Source organism: Sminthopsis crassicaudata, chromosome 1 (genome assembly GCF_048593235.1).
Source record: "Sminthopsis crassicaudata isolate SCR6 chromosome 1, ASM4859323v1, whole genome shotgun sequence".
Classification (NCBI taxonomy): domain Eukaryota; kingdom Metazoa; phylum Chordata; class Mammalia; order Dasyuromorphia; family Dasyuridae; genus Sminthopsis; species Sminthopsis crassicaudata.
Window position 1 is genome coordinate 642,495,334 of NC_133617.1, and position 11,456 is coordinate 642,506,789.

Genomic DNA, 11,456 nt, shown 5'->3' on the forward strand with positions numbered 1-11,456 from the left:
CCAAATCACAGGTTTGACTCTCAGTGATTAATCTCATATATCAATTATGTAGAAATGAGCAACCCCATGTTTTCATTTCTACTCTGACCCTTAGCTGTCTTTCCTTCCTGTTATCCTAATCTTTCATCTATGATATTGTCATATGTTCCTTCCTAATATTGAGTTTAGAAAAACATGGAAAGTCTTGCATGAAATCATGAAAAGTGATATGAATCAACCAAGAGAACATTGTATCCATTAATAGAAATATTGTTCAAAGAACCACTATGAATACCCAAGTTATTCTTAGTATCACAAATATTCATCACCTATCAAAGAAGATATCTACCTCTAGGAAAAAAAATTAATATAAGTATACATAGTATGGTGTTTTTTCTATCTACTATCATCTATCTATCTATCTATCTATCTATCTCTCTATTATCTACATATATCTAAATGCAAATATATATATATTCATATATATATATAATGTACATAGTAGAGTTTATGTATAGTAGAATATATTCTATAGTATAGTATATCCTAAATATTTCATATTATATTATAATATATCCTAAATAATTCATATTACATTATAATATATAATACATTCTAGTATACACAAAATACCCTCTTATGTACACTATATATACTACATCTACATGTACTATATTTATGCATATATGTATGTGTATAAAATCTGTCAAATGGTGGCCTTCTCTAGAATGGTTGGGAAATATTCTACAGGGAGGGAAGTAGATAGACAGATGGTTTGGAATTTTAAATATAAAAAAAATTATTTAATTATTAAAAGAGTCAAAATAAAAAGAACTTATGAGCAGGCATAGACAAAAATTTCTCATGATAGACAGATATATCTAGGTAGGTTGCAATTTACATCACTGAGAAAAAATTATAAATGAATGAGCTGAAAGATTCATATAAGGATTTCAGCATTTGAGAGCATTATCTATTTACTATTTTTAGTCAACATTATGCCTTAAAAAATGAGTTCTATAGATTTTCCCTTAATTGAATACCAAATTTTTGAAAATAGACATATTTTCCTTACTCTTCCCTCAACCTCCTATGTAGGTATCTCAGCCTAACTGTTCTAAGCAATTATGCAATTATTTTAATAAAATCAGAATAGCATCTACCCATGAGAGGAAAATGATTTGATAGAATTTACCATCTATGGGGAATTTCTTCCATTTAAAACTTTTCATTTGATATCTTTAATTCAAAGCTTGTTTGATATTTGTAATCAGAAAGCTATTAAAAAAAAAAAAAAGCCATCTACTTTGCCATACCTTTCATTTTCCTACCTTTTGAGATATAATCAGTTTCACAGTTTATATTGCCATTAATTAAGTCCATAGATATTAATTCTAGATATCTTCTGGAAAAAAAAATGTTCATGATTATATAGGTGGGAGTTTGATATTACAAAAGCAAAACAAAAAATCCTTGTCCTCAAGGAGCTTACATTTTACTGAAGAACTACAGCATATCTATTTTTTATTTCATTCCAGAATTGTGGTTTTATTCATGTCAAATGCTTCCGCTGTAAAAATTATTTTATGAAAAAGAATAACTTTTATTCTTATAAAATTTATCTGGGACACTGAAAATTCAATCTATAAAGCTTTACCAATTTTCAATAATTTGCCAAGCATTTTCAATAATTTGCCAAGCATTATGGTGAATATTGATAAAACAAAGAAATAGGGGGGAAAAGTAGTTCCTTTTTATATTTATATTCGCAAGAAATTTATATTCTTTTGGATGTGATAATACAAACACATATACATGGGACAGAAACTGGGCTTATGATTTCACAGGCATTGTAAACTCCTGGTTAAAAAAATTCCACCCCACTAGTACATAAAGTCTTCTTCTTGAAGACCTAAACAACTGCCTATAGCAGAAAGAGTTTAATTTACTCCAAATCATCTAGAAGTTAGGTCTTCCTGGTTTTGAAGTCAGCTCACTATTCACTATACAACATAGCCTCTCATATAAGTCAATACAAATATACAAAGAATTAAGAAAAGGTAGTTTTTGCAGGATTGGGATTCTAGCATTTGCAATGCTGATGAAAAGCTTGGAGCAGGCAGCAATTAATATGACTACTAAAAATCAATTGATTTTCTCATGATCACAGAGCTGCTGTATGTCAGAATTGTGATCTGACTATGTCACATACATAGGTAAGTAAAAAGAGGAAAATTTTAAGGGAGATAGCAGCTAGAGAAAGTAGAGAAGGCTTTTCTAAGGTTCCCCTTGCCCAATTCTAATTGTTAAGAAATTATTTTTTTTCCCATGAGGTTTTAGATTTCTTTGATTGTCTTTCTTGTCATAATTTACAAGATATATTGGACCCTGATAGGGGCCCTAAATTAGCTCATGAAAATACTAACATAATTTTCAAAATCCCAGAACAATAATATTCCATAACATTCATATACCACAATTTACCTAACCATTCTCCAATTGATGGGCATCCATTCATTTTCCAGTTTCTAGCCACTACAAAAAGGGCTTGAGGCACAGATTTTATATAGGGTTGTAACTAGCAAAGCAAGTAGGTGATAACAGATGCAAACAGAATGTTATTAGGTAATTTCCTTATTTATTATCAGGTAGCTGTTATACAAGAAAAAGCATGTTTCTCACAGCCTAAAGCAATAACAATGATGGGAATGAGGTTGGAATGTATACAATGGTGGTAATGAAATCAGTAACAGGATGCATACAATGATGGGAATGGGCTTAAGGGGACCTTCCAGGGTCTGTATTTTTGGAGAAAAATCACCGATTTTATCTATAGAAGCATCTCACAGGTGTGATGTCCAGGAAAGCAGAAGAATAGAAATAGGTAAGGTAGCATTCTATGGTCATGCTTGTCACTTTGATCCAATGTGGGAAGTTAAGTTCAGATTATCATGAAAAATTTACAGGATCCTTTTTGGTTCAGCATGATGGACCTTAATTCTTGCCAAGCATAAGGTTTTCTGCTGTATACTTCCCCTGTTGTTATGTCATCATGGAGATTGTTTCAGCTTTGATCCTCAGTACCTCAACAGTTTCAATTGCCTGTCCCTTTTGATAGAAGGGCAAGAGAGCAGAGTAATAATCTCTTCTCAAAAATCCCCTTTTTATAGCGTGCTCAGACTATTCTAGTAAGGTCATTTACAATTAGATCTTCTCCTGGATTTTACCTCCACGAAAATGATGAGGGTTAGCACAGGGCAGAGTTGTGGAAACCCCTTTCTGATATATGCAGGTCCTTTGTAAATGAATTTATGAGCCCAAAAAGTTATACTGGCAAAATAAGTGTATTGGCACTGGGAAGTAATTTCGAGGAAGTTGACTTCCTTAGTGGCAAGATCCCAACAGAAAAGTAAAGGTCTAACAGAGGAGTCCAGTCAGAGAGAGATAAAGTTTCTAGCAGAGAAATGCAGATGGAGAATTAAAGAGCGGTGTGGTTCTGTTAGGGATTTAGGTGAGAGAGATAAAGAGGAATTAACACAGAAAAGAGAATGTCTCCTCAGCAGGCAGAGAGTCCTCTAAGTCAGCTATGCCAAGGGAGGTCCCTGGGCCTGGCATGATTCCTGCTTCAGCCTCTCTACAAGGAGTTGAGCCTAGTTTCCCTTTTTTTTATAACTGAAACTTTGGCTAGAGACTGGGACAGCTTCAGTTGAAATCTAACAGAAATCTCTAAATGAATAGAAATTTTAATGAGTGTCCTTGGACTAATCTCCAACTCAATAAAGGGTATAATCAGTAATGAGTGTTATCAGTGGGGGTGTGTGCTGGTCTTCTTCTGGATAATAGAATGAAACTACTTTTCTTTATTCCCTGGGGCAGGTCTTTTGCCCAGTTTAAGGAAAATCTCTCCTTCTAGGAGTTCTACCTCATGCCCCCCCCCAAAAAAAAACAAAAACAAAAACAAAAACAAAAAAACAAAGAGAGACAGTATCAGAGTTCCCCCAATCAACATCATGCTTTCTGGCAAGGTACTCTTTCCTCACTCCTTGCTTTTGGGCCCCCTTTTCTGTATTGTCTTTACTTAATAGACTGTAACATCCTTGAAGGTAGGGAACATTTTTTTTTTTTTTTTCTTACTTGTACTCCTAATACTTAGGACAGTGTTTAGCAATTATAGATACTTAATAAATATTTTTGATTGACTGATAATGCTCTTCCAAAACAATTTGTGTACAATTTGCATGCATTTTTAATTATCAATTTAAACAGTATTTTTTTCCAATATTAGAATGAACATTCTACATGAGAACATTTCATTATTGTTTCTGTTATGCCACAGTTACCTTTTAATGTCCTGACCCAGTTTGTCTACTTGTCCTATCTCAGTTACTCTGCCCCAAAACCTCAGACTATAATCATTCCCTCTTAATGTTTTATAGGATAAAGGTCTTATATCTTAGACTCCAGTTATAATAATTCCCTCTTAATGCTTGATAGGAATAAAGGTCTTATGTCTTAGACATCATTAGAATATCAGGTGCCTCTCCAGTATCCCTCTCTATCCTAGGTGCCACTTCCCATTAGGTCATCCCCATCTCAGATACCTCCCCTATTATGTTATTGTTCTTTTGACCCTATAAAAGAATCTTGTATTCAACATTGACCCCTGGATTCTTAGAGACAATAGTCTCATTCAATCCTGGGACCAAACCATGGATCCAATGGGTCCCCGTAAATCTCTCCGTTTCAAATAAAATATTAAATACTCTCTAATTTCTATCTTGCCTCAGTTTCCCCAGCCTTGCATTTCTTTCTCAATTTTTGAAATAATGACTATTATATAGTAGGCACTTAATTAGTGGTTATTGAATTGAATTAAAGCTATTTGGCAAGTGACTATGTATATCTCCTCTAGTTTAGAAAAACTCCAGATTTTTCTCTTTTTCTCCTTTTCTTTCAGTATCCAACCTTCCTTATCAAGGGCTTATTTTATTGTTAAAGATATTGCTCTGGTGAATGGACAATTCAGGAATCATCAATCACCATCAATTTGATATGAGTGAGGCAACAAATACTAAGGAGTAAAGACAGGGATTCACTTCCTATCAAGAAGTTAATCTTTATCCAGGACATTTCATTGTTAAAGAGACAACTTTATTATCAAACTCTGAGGGGCAACAAGAATTCACCAAAGTTGCTGGAAATTTCTATGATGCTCATTTTTCTATTTTTAAGGGGAAATTGAGAAAAATACATAAAAATCCTATAATCTTATGAAAAATATTCACTTCTAAAATATTTTACCAAACTGTAACATTTACTGTTTATGAATAAGTCTTTAAATTTAGAGTTTATGGGAATCTTAGAAATCTTTCTAGGTTTTGTTTGTTTGTTTGTTTTGGCTTATTTATTTATTTGTTTATTTTTTGAAATGAGGAAAATGAAGTTCTGAGAGGGAGGAGTGATCTTAATCAAAAAAACATTTAGTTACTAAGCAGCAAGCTGCAACAGGAACTTTACCATTGAGGGAGGGAGAATTGTATCCAGAAGGATTGGTTTCAAGTCCTGCTTCTGATACTTATTATCTGAAAAACTTTGGTCAATCTAATTAATCTTTGTCAAGATATTAGGAGAATCCAGTTTTCCAGAACTAAGGCCCAGCAAGCAAGTTCTGCCCTGAGCTTGGCATAACAATAATACTTTGCACTTTTCATTCTGGATGATCTCACCCTCAGGTAAAATAACATTGTGATTGCATTGCTTTAACAATGACTAGATATGCTCTGAGCTCAGATAAGCACCAGACAAGCTCCGGCAAGTATTGATGTTCCAGTCACTGAAGCCCTGCTATGAATCAAACTTGTCTCCTTGATGCTGTTACCTCTTATTGTCTGGGCTACAACTCACTGTGAAGAAGTACCTGTAGTATTAAGATAAGCCTACAGTAAAGCAGATCATCCCATGAACAGTGGGATCCCTGCTCATGTGCTTCTTTGCAAGCCATTTCTCTCAGTTTCAAATTTAACTTCTTTTTTATTCCTGTTCTCTTTTCTTGGGTCTGCTCTGTTTAAATCTGGTCATCCACAGAGTAGAGACTGGCTTAGTCCTATATGACACTTTCTCGAGGTTAATTTTATTTTATTTATTTATTTATTTTTTTATTAAGAACATTTTCTCAATTACACATCAAGATAATTTTTAGTATTCATTATTACAAGATTTTGAGTTATAATATTTTTTTCTCTCTCCCTCTTTTTTTCCCCCTTTGAAAATGGGAGGTAATTTGATATAGTATGAATATATTCCATATTAGTCATAGATGTGAAAAAGACACAAACCAAAATAAAAAAATATATAAAAAAACAAAGTAAATTAAAATTTTTTTCCAATTACATGTTAAGATAGTTTTCACATTCATTTTTGTAAGATTTTGAGTTACATATTTTTCAACATAACTTCCTTCTCTCTTCCCAGCCCAAGACAGCAAGCAGTCTGATATAAATTATGAACATACAATCATTAAATATATTTCCAAATTAGTCATGTGACAAAAGAAAAATTAAAAAGGGGGAAAGCCACGAGAAATAAAAAGAAAAACCAAAAAGAAAAAACTGTGAGAATAATATATTCCAATATGCATTTAATCTCCATAATTCTTTCTCTGAACATGAATGACATTTTCCAAGGCAAGTCTATTGGCATTGTCTTGGAGCACCACTATATTGGTAAGGTATAGAAATGCTTCTATTTATGTGGGTTTATTTTTTGTCCTGCAACTTTGCTGAAATTATTGTTTCAAGCAGTTTAAAATTGATTATTTAAGCATATCATGTTATCAATAATGAATGATGATTTTATTTCCCCATTGTGTCTACTTTTAATTCCTTCAATTTCTTGTTATTTCTTATTTTTAAGTGTAATATTTCTAGTCAAATATTAAATAATTGTGTTGATAATAGGTATCCTTGTTTCACCTCTAATCTTACTGATAATACTTCTAGCTTATCCCAATTATACCTATTGTTTGATGATGCTTTTATATAAACTCTACTTATCATTTTAAGGAAACTTTCTATACTTTCTAGTGTTTTTTCATAGGAATGGGTGCTGAATTTTGTCCGAAAGTTTTTCTGCCTCTACTGAGATAATTCTATGATTTCTGTTAATTTTGTTATTGATATGGCCAATTATGATAATAGAGGGAAAAAGACCCACATGTGCAAAAATATTTGGGGCAGCCCTTTTTGTATTGACAAGAAAGTGGAAACTAAATGTATGCCCATCAATTAGAGAATGGCTGAATAAATTATGGCATATAAATGTAATGGATTATTATTGTTCTGTAAGAGACTACCAGCAGTATGATTTCAGAAAGGCTTGAAGAGGCCTATATGAACTGATATTAAGTGAAATGAGCACAACCAAGAGATCATTATACATGGCAAACAACAAGATAATATGATGATCAGTTCCTATGGACATAGATCTCTTCAACAATGAGATGATTCAAACTAGTTCCAATTGTTCAGTGATGAAGACAGCCATCTACACCCAGCAAGAGGACTGTTGGAACTGAGTATGGGTCATAACATAGCATTTTAACTCTGTTAGTTATTTGTTTGCATTTTATTTTGCTTTTCTTTTATTTATTGCTTTGATTTGATTTTTCTTGTGTGGCATGATAATTGCATATATGTGTGTGCATATATTGGATTTAACATAAATTTCTACCATGTTTAACATATATTGGACTAGTTGCCACGTAGGGGAGAATATGGGGGGAAGAAGGGGAAATTGGGACAACAGGTTTTGCAAGAACTAATGTTGAAGAATTGTCCACACATATGTTTTGAAAAACAAGAAGCTTTAATAAAGAAAAAGAAAAAAAAAATAAAACAAGGTGCTTTACAAAGAATAATTTATTTCATCCTTACAATTATTTATGAATAATATGATGTAGTATTGCTATGATGGAAACTTTTTTTTTTTTTTTAAGAAAAAAGAAATATCTATTGCAAAGATACTACAGATATGCATACAATGTTACAAGTTAACATCTTGGATTCAAATACTGACTTTGAAAATGACTATTGGGGGCAGCTAGGTGGAGCAGTGGATAGAGCACCAGCCTTGAATTCAGGAGAACCCGAGTTCAAATTTGATCTCAAACACTTAACACTTCCTAGCTGTATGATCCTGGGCAAGTCACTTAACCCCAGCCTCAAAAAAAAAAGGAAAAGAAAAGAAAAAAAGAAAATGACTATCTATGTTATATAGGGCAATGTTTTCTTATTAGCAAAATGAGAGTACTGGATTAGATAGCCTCTTGTCTCTTTTCTAATTCCAGATCATTGATCTTATAATTTTAACAATTTAATAGGTCTTCAAAAATTAATTTTAAAGAATATTATGAGTAAAAACTTTTCATTCTTAAAAAGCTTACCACCACAACCCTTATCAGGGTACTTCTAACTTTAAATAAAGCATATAAATATACACTTATAATATGTTTTATATATACATACATAGAATAAAAATTATTTTATCATTATTCTAAATATGTTTGTGATAAATTATAAGTTGATATAGACTGTTATAAATTATTAAAAAATTAATTAGGAGCAATGAATTGAAGGAGTAAGATGAAGAAAACAGACTAAAAAAAGGTTCCTGAGAAAACATTTTGTAATTCTAGTCTTAGTTTCTAATCAAGTTTCTGTTAGTGACTAGTTGTATGATTTTTGGCATCATTCCCATTTCTAAACTTAGTTTATTAAGTTGTAAATTTTTTTAAAAAATGTATTAATTGGGCTCTCAACATCAATTTTAGTTCTATTAGAGATCAATCAATCTGAGTCCAATAGATCTAATGAAATAATTTGTGATGTAGATGAGAAAAAAAAGTAGAAATTTCTGGAAGATAATACTACCAGGAAGCTCAAAAATTTATTTAGGTAGGTCAGTCCATGGAGAGAGCACTGATCCTGAACTCAGACACATAGCAGCTGTGTGCCACTGGACAATTTATTAACCAACATAAACTCTGTTTACTTCAGTTTCCTTATTTATTTAATAAATATAATAATACCATGCACCTTTCAAAGTTGTTATGAGGATCCAATGAAATAATAATTGTAAAGTGCTTTGCACAGGATTTAGCACACTTAAGATCTATGTAAATGTTCTTGTTCTTGTTATTACGCAATTTGAAAGTCAAATGTTTAAATTATCAATTCCAGGGTTGTCATTTTCATTTTCACCTTATCATTTTTTCAAAAGTGCTAATAGTACAACTACCAGAAATACCCTAAACATCAGCTTTTCTGATTCATACAAGAGTATAGCAGAAAGGCAAATGTTATCCCATGCCTTATATCACTTACATTCCACTTTAGATGGGGTGACACTAATCTTTTCAATTTCACTGATTAGCAGAAAGGAATACTGCAACTTTATTTTTCAGTAATAACATTAATTTGGTTGCCTTGAAAAAGTTTAAAATTATACTTATTCTTATACAACCTACTTCCAAAAATTTGGAAGTTGCTAGCATTAAATACACATTACCATTAGATTTGAATAAATGATGTAGGATCCTTAAACCATGAAACCCATTTTTCATGATTTTGCTAAGATTCAGGGAAAGCATCTGATTACCTTAACAGAAATGCAGAGTCATCAATTTCTTAAATCAGAATACAATTCCAACCCAGCTGACTGATGAAAATCTTACCTACATGACATTTTCTAAATGACCCTAACCTAGCTAATTTAGGTCATATGGTCTCCTAAACAGCTCAATGAAACTTTAAGAAATGAAAAATTCATGCCCTTTAATATTGGTTTGGGGACTTTGGGGAGAAAGAATATCGTGGAGCTTGGTTAAAGTAGAAGGCAATTTAATTAAGCATGTGGAGCCCTTATGCAATGTCCTCTAAGAAGAAAATGAAAACTTTTTGTGGTTCCTTCCATTTAATGTATTCATTGGTTGTATGTGGTTTCCACTGGGGACTGAAAGGAAATAGTTTTTAAAGAGGTCACCAGGATTAACAATTTTGAGCCTTACTGAGCTACTCTGCATCTGAGGATTTTATATCAACTAGAATAGTTATAGCATAACTAAAATCAAGAAATATAAATGGCTTTTTCTATATTCATTTGAATTGCCCAAAGGAGAAACCTTGGCTAAATGTTGTTAGCTGATATTTCTATTTAAAGGCTGCACATATTATGTGCATGCATGGATGCGCATATGCCCACCCACCCACATACACACCACAAGTTTCTAGGCTGTCCAAAGATAAATTGGCACAGCATACAGACATAATAAACATCAATGTTTGAAAATGATAATAATAATAACTTTACATAGAGCTGTGAGTGTAGAACTATTTTTGTAATCAGGAAGAATTAGATGGTTTACAATCCAGCCTCTCCAGTATACAAGTTGTGTGACCCTGGAGAAATTATTGAAATTTCAGTGTCCCAGACATCTTTCAAGATTATAGTTGTAGATCAGATGCTGATCTGCACTGGTAGAGGAAATTTGCTCAATGGAAATTTTCCATGTTAGTCTGTCAACAAGCATTTATTAAGCAAGCACTTACTATGAGGTTAGAAACTGAGAAATTAAATTGTGAGTCTGGATAAGATGATGACATAATAATGATGGTAATAGCCCTAGTCTTGATGATAATCCATAGTGTGTGTGTGTGTGTGTGTGTGTGTGTGTGCAATTCCAGTTTTTAAAAATGATTTATGGACATTATTTATTTTGATACTCATAACAAATCTATGAAGCAAGCAATAATATTAGTCCAACTTTACAGATAAAGTTCAAAAATCTTAAATAACTTATGGAACATCAAATGGTTGGTAAGTAAGACACAATCTATATGTCAGTGTTTTTAACTTTCAAGTTCAAGGTTTGGATATAGTATATCATAGTACCTTTTTATTATTCTTTTTTACTTTGTTTTATTTTGAACTTAAAACAAGCCTTTATAACCTAGTCCTAGTAGAATTTAAAAAAAAAAGATTTTTTACATGAAATTGCAAATCTATTATTTGATATTTCTTTTAAATATATAATAAATGTATACATTATGTATATAATACATATACATTATATATAACAAATATATAAATTACAAATATATAATAAAGTTATCATCAAAATTTTTTCTTCCTTTTTTCTTCTTCCCCCACTCACCCTAGAAATGGCTACTATCTATCACATTATCTTATTAAGAGAAAGTTAAAGTACTTTTTTTCTTTCATTGTTTGCATGATTGATCTTTTTAGCATTAGAAGACCAGGAAATCAAGATATACACTAAATGAAATATTAAAAAACAAAACAATACAAAACAAACAAAAAAAAACAATAATGGTTAGACAGAAAACTATTTAACTAAAAATCACCTAATGGAAATACATACACATATTTACATGCTTGTAAAATACATATTTGTGTGTTTT